This window comes from Podarcis filfolensis (assembly GCF_964270895.1).
Source record: "Podarcis filfolensis genome assembly, chromosome: 5".
NCBI classification, from domain to species: domain Eukaryota; kingdom Metazoa; phylum Chordata; class Lepidosauria; order Squamata; family Lacertidae; genus Podarcis; species Podarcis filfolensis.
In genome coordinates this window covers 7,994,931-8,001,601 of record NC_139608.1, presented here as the reverse complement: position 1 = coordinate 8,001,601, position 6,671 = coordinate 7,994,931, and positions in this window count along the sequence as shown.

Sequence of the window (6,671 nt, the reverse complement as noted above, 5' to 3'; positions counted from 1 at the left end):
CATAAATAGCAATACCCTAGAGGTCCTGGGCCCTAAGGAAGTCAGATTAGCCTCAACCAGAGCCAGGGCCTTTTCAGTGATGGCTCCAGCCTGGTGGAACGCTTTCTCTCCCAAGACCAGGGCCCTGCGGGATCTGATTTCTTTCCGCAGGGCCTGTAAGACAGAGTTGTTCAACTTGATCTCCTCCCCCTCTTTCCTCTTTCCTTTTTCCTTTCTCCTTCTGTGATGGAACTCCTATTTGGGGACTTCCCTGGCTTTTTTCTGGCCCACGTAGGACCAGTCTGGATAGTTGGCCTTGGTGAAGATTTAACGTTTTCATTCCCAAAAAGTTTTTGATTTGAGTTTCTACTGAAATGAGGCTGCATTTTAATGTTGTACTTTAATCTTGTTTTTAAGTTGTATTTTAATTAATTATTTTTATACCTGGTGTTAGCTGCCCTGAGCCTCGGTCTTGGCTGGGAAGGGCATGGTATAAAGAAATTATTATTATTATTATTATTATTATTATTATTATTATTATTATTGTGTTTTTATATTGCAAAAGAATCCTCAGACCCCTCTAATCCTCGGATGAAGGATGGTATAGAAATTTTAATAATAATAATAATAATAATAATAATAGCATCCATCCAAGTGACTAGCCATTCATGCCTCCTGTGGGAGTGAGCTGTGTTGTCTCTGTGCCTTTTCCAGGGTACAGCTGGTTGACATTTCCAATTGTCCTGATTTAGGCTGCGCTTGCAAACTGCGTTATATATATATCGGGCTTCATTTTCTGTTGTGTTGTTTTTTCTTGATATTGGTTTTTATGGCTCTTATGAGCAGCCCTGGGAATTCTCTTGGAGTGAAGGGCAGCATAAAAATGGCTTCAAAGACATAAAGGCTCCGCTGGCTGCTGGTGTTTAATGCAGGACAACTCTCTGCCTTTCCTCTTCCACAACAGCTAAACTCAGTGGCTCAATGCGCTCTGCTGGTTTAAGCTGCAAGCGCAGAGCCAGTAAGAGTTGGTGCCCTTGCTGTCCTGCCAAGCCTTCTGACCTCACCAAGCCTCCAATCAAACTGCCTCCCCCCCCCCCCCGTCTTCTTTAGAACATACTTCATTGCTCCAGTTAATTTATTTATATTCATTTTCTTACATTTATATCCATACACCTTTCTTCCACCCTGGAACCCACGGTGGAATACATGCATACCTGTCAACTGCCCTGGAGAAAAATGGGCCATCCCATTTTTTTCTCCTGAGCAGCCAAAATGGCTGCCACAATCTTGCACAATTTTGGGCTGTACTTTTGGGGGGCATGGCACCTCAAAACATGCAGTTATGGGCACTGTGCATGAAAAAGCATGTTTTTTTGGGGGGTAGGATCTCCTGTGGGTCACATGACTTGCACAGGAATGCGGAACCAGATGATGGCATCCTAGATTTGGGGCGTGTCGGAAGGTATGTGTCGACATGAAGGGCCGCAGGTCCAGCTGGCTAGCCCCGGCTGGGCCGTCTCCTTCCAGCTATCCTGCTGCAAAGACCCATTGCCTCTGCTCTGACGTAAATCAGCGACCCGGGCCTCAAAGCCAGGCCACACTATCAGCAGATTGAACTGCGCACACAGAATAGGGGTGAGGCTTGTGGAAGGATACTATAACTACAGATTTATTAATCATAAATCAGGACAAAGAAACATGTCTCTCTCTCTCTCTTCGTCTTCTCAGAGAGAACGGGAAAAAGCAAAAGCTATACACAGCAGAAGTTCCCAGCATACTGTGCTGGAATGTAAACAGACATGTGACATGCAACAGTTCCATACGTCTGCTCCTTAAGGTGGAATAGAAATCTCAACAGTATGTACCTGTGGTTTCCAGACAGTCTCCCTTCCAGGCACTGACTGGGTCCAGACCTGCTTAGCTTCAGCAAGGTGGCAAGAACATAAGAAGACGCTGCTGAATCAGGCGAATGGCCTCTCCACCTCCATTGTTCAGCCCAGACACTGAGGTCCAGCTCCGAGGACCTTCTGGCACTTCCCTCATTGTGAGAAGTAGTTACAGGGAACCCAGAAGCAGGGCCTTCTCAGTAGTGGTGCCTGCCCTGTGGAACACCCTTCCATCAAGGAAATAAACAATTACAGGCAGCCTTCTGTTTACACACCTTCAATATGTGTGTGTGTGTGTGTGTGTGTGTGTGTTTGCATTGCACCAAACCCAGAAGTGACCCAAAAACGTCATAAAGACGTCACTGAAATGTCACTAAAAGGGCAGAGCAGGGGTGGAACAGAGTGTTTGCAGGCTTTTTCAATGGGTTTCAGTCACCTGCAATTTCACTGACACGCACTGTGCCTTGAAGCGTCACCCCTGCATAAATGGAGGGCTGCCTGTATTTGACTTTCAGAAGACATCTGAAGGCAGTCCTGCGTAGGGGTTTTTTTTAATGTCTGATGCATCGTGGTTTGTTTGTTTTTTACATTCTGTTGGAAGCTGCCCAGAGTGGCTTGGACAACATAATCAGATGGGTGGGGTACAAGTAAAAAATCATTATTATTATTACTATCTAGTCTAGCATCCTGTTCTCGCAGTGGCTGAACAGAGGCTCTCCCCTCCTGCGGTTTCCAACAACTGGTATTCCGAAGTATTACTGCCTCCATAGCATAGCATAGCCTTCATGCTAGTAGCCATTGTTAGCCATCTCCACCATGAATTTGTTTAATCCTCTTGTAAAGCCATCTAGGTTGGTGGCCTTGGTTGCCTCCTGTGGCAGCGAGTTCCGTAGTTCAACTATGCGCTGCATGAAGGATATATATATATATATATATATGTTGTTTAGTCGTTCAGTCGTGTCCGACTCTTCGTGACCCCATGGACCAGAGCACTCCTGTCCTCCACCGCCTCCCGCAGTCTGGTCAAATCCATGCTGGTAGCTTCGAGAACACCATCCAACCATCTCGTCCTCTGTCATCCCCTTCTCCTTCTGCCCTCAATCTTTCCCAACATCAGGGTCTTTTCCAGGGAGTCTTCTCTTCTCATGAGGTGGCCAAAGTACTGGAGTCTCAGCTTCAGGATCTGTCCTTCCAGTGAGCACTCAGGGCTGATTTCCTTAAAAATGGAGAGGTTTGATCTTCTTGCAGTCCATGGGACTCTCAAGAGTCTCCTCCAGCACCATAATTCAAAAGCATCAATTCTTCGGCGATCAGCCTTCCTTACAGTCCAGCTCTCACTTCCATACATCACTACTGGGAAAACCATAGCTTTAACTATACAGGCCTTTGTTGGCAAAGTGATGTTTCTGCTTTTTAAGATGCTGTCTAGGTTTGTCATTGCTTTTCTCCCAAGAAGCAGGCGTCTTTTAATTTTGTGACTTTCGTGATTTATATATATATATAATTTTTTAACGTATCATTTTTAGCAGTCATTTAACACAATTTCATATCTTATACAATTTTTTGACTTCCATCAATCACATCTGAAAATTTTCCAATCTTTTTCACTTAATTTACATTTCTTAATTTCACTATTACTTTTAATTATCTTAACTAAGAACTCTCTTCATAATCTTCCTTGCAATATTTCATATATTCCTCCTTAAAAACTTCTTGTAATCCTACTAGCGTAATCTGTTGATTACAACTGCTTTTCAAATAGTTCACATATTTATTCCAGTCCTCTGAGAATAACTGCTCCCGCAGGTTTCGAATCCTTCCTGTCATCTTATCTAATTCTGCATAGTCCATTAATTTCATCTGCCATTCTTCTTTTGCTGGTAATTCTTCTTGTTTCCATTTCTGTGCCAATAATACTCTTGCTGCTGTTATTGCATATAAGAACAGTTTGTTATCCTATTAATATCCTCTCTTACAATACCAAGTAAAAATGCTTCTGGGTTTTTTAAAAAATGTATATTTCAACATTTTTCATCTCATTATATATCATTTCCCAGAAGTTTTTCACTTTCTTACATTCCCACCACATATGATAAAAAGTGCATGAAATCCTTTCTTTTATGTGCCCTGAATCTTCCAACATTCAGCCCCACGTGCTTTCAGATCCTGGGACAAGTTGGTGAAAGTGCTCATCCCCTGTTTTCATTGAGCACAGCTGCTGGATGCATAATATGAAACTACTTCTTTTACTAACTGTCGATACTCAGTATTGCTCTAGTTCCATATTAGCTGAATCAGTGTCCCTGGCTCACATCACACACTCGATCTATGTCACTAAAGTTGCCATGTTTCCAACAGTGAAAATCCAGGCAGAAAAAGTTGTTGAGGTGTTTGTTTGTTTGTTTACCCAAAAAGCTGTTTTTGAGCTATTTTTTAAAAGAAAAACAATACTGCCAACATGAGTTGCCTGTTTTTTTCCAGACTTTTTTTGTGTGATTTCCACCCAAATGCAGTATTTTGGATATGTCCCGGAAATTCTGGATGTAAGAAAACCCTATATGTAACCTTTCCAAACCAGCTGATAAAAGAAAACAAACCGATAAAATTATCAGTAAAAATAAATAAATTACAGCCTTAATTTTAAACGCACAGAAAGTTAAAAGCATAATAGAATGGACCAAAATAGAAGCCATAAACTTTCTCAACCTAGGCTTCTCTAAATAAGAACAACTTTAGCAGGCACCAAAACGAATACAGCGAAGGCACTTGGCTAATATCAATAGGCAGGGAGTTCCTAAGAGTCCTGGCTGCCACATTAAGCCATCAAGCTCTCACAGATGAAGAACAGGTTATTATGTGGCCCCTGTAAAAGTGCCAGTTCTGCTGACTGAATTGCGTGCATCTGTGTTATTGCGGCTTGAGTTCTTTCCAACAGCATATTAATAATAATGCTAATTTTATTATTTGCACCCCGCCCATCTGACTGCGTTTCCCCAGCCACTCTGGACAGCAATAAAGTATGGATGCTTTATTGTTGTCAACTGCCTTTCGGGACTCTTTGTGGCACAGAAATGTTTTATAACTTCTTTGGGGGAAAAAGAATCTCAGAACAAACCCAACCCCACCTTGCCTTGATCCTAAAGGGTGGAGCAAGAACCTCCCTCCAACTGAAAAAACAAACAAACTTGTGTCAGCTGAGTTATTGGTCTTCCATTGATACTTCAGAATTGTTAGTTTAATTGCCTTTATTGTTTCGTTATTGTTCTTGGCTTCCATTCTGGGAGCAGAAGGGCGGGGTAGATTTTCTTCGGTTAAAAAAAATGTAAACGGGCAACACCGCAATCCTAAGGGAAGGGCAGTTACTCAGTGGCAGACCAACTGCTTGGCATGCAGAAGGTGGCAGGATCAATCCCCAGCATCTCCAGGCAAGTGTCCAAACCTGGTCCAAACCTGGAGAGATTCTGCCAGTCAGTGCAGACAACACAGAGAGATGTGTTATGTACTGAAGTTCTTACCCTGGGCAAGCAGGGGGATACTGTAGATAGTTCAGGTCCACATATGCAAATAAGGGATCGAAAGTGATGTTCAGTGATTGGATAGTTACAGAAAATGGTTACTGTTGCGTTCTAGTGGAGCTCTATATAAGCAGGCTGGCTGAACCCTTCAGTTCAGTTCTGTTCTGGCCTGTGAATAAACAAGAGCTGTTTGAAGAATCGCTGTGTCGTCTGATAAGTTCACCCACTACTTAACAAGATGGGTCAACAGTCTGGTGTAAGGCAGCTACCCATGTCCCTTTGCATGGTGTCTCTCTCTCTGTGTTTTTCTACCAAATCTACCAAAGCATAAAATAAAACAAGATCGGGATTAAGTGGGTTTTTTCAGGACGGTGGAGGACGTGTGTGTTGTGTCCGGTTGGTATACTAGTGGAGGTCTTCTAGTAGGAAATGCTCTGCGGGGGGAGGGAGAAAAAAATGGGGAGGGGTCGATAAGGGTCAGCTGGACTCAGCTTCTGAAAGAGTAGCAGGTAGCTTTGTTCGGGGGGGGGGGGGAGAGAGAGATACATTTGCACAAGGGGAAAAAAGACACAACTGGGGATAATTCTGAAAGGAAATTTTCTGGCCAGGCATGTTTGGTGAAACATCAGAAGTCGGCAGGGCTGGGGCGGGAATTCGCCTGCAAACAGAATGGCTCCTTCTCCAATTGTCAGAACGTGTAGCGAGCGACCCGCCTGCAGCAGCAGCAGCAGCAGCGATAAAATCACTGCTCATAATTCCTGAAAGTAACAGATTTCAAGCTTGGGCAGTCAGCGAAGTGCCTCCTCTAATCCTCTCGTGCACCACAAAACGCAACACGCCAGGCCGCACCACAACAAGGCCGGTGATATATTTCGCTATACACACAAGGCCGGTAACCAGATCCCTTCAGATTAGCTGGATGGGAAAATGTCATGAAGATGTTAAACCACCTCGGAGGAAAGGAGAACCGGGAAGGAGGGGGAGGGTGGCACACGCAGCGTTTGCGCAAAGTGTTGACTGGAATGGACTCCGAGGCCGGGACGGGAGGGTCTTGTGTTCCCTTGCTGAGCGATAATGAAATTCTCTTTTCCTTCAAGTGATATTTTTCCACCGGGGCTCAAAGTGAGGACCATAAGCGACACTAGATGTGGGATAGGCAGGTTGAGGATGGAGAGAAGGTGTCAGGGCTGGCTGTTTCTGTTGAACCTGCAGGAAACAAGATTACTGTCCAGTCCTGTTCTCTGGGATTTCTTTGGTCATCTCTGGACTCCCACATGCACCCAGAGGACAC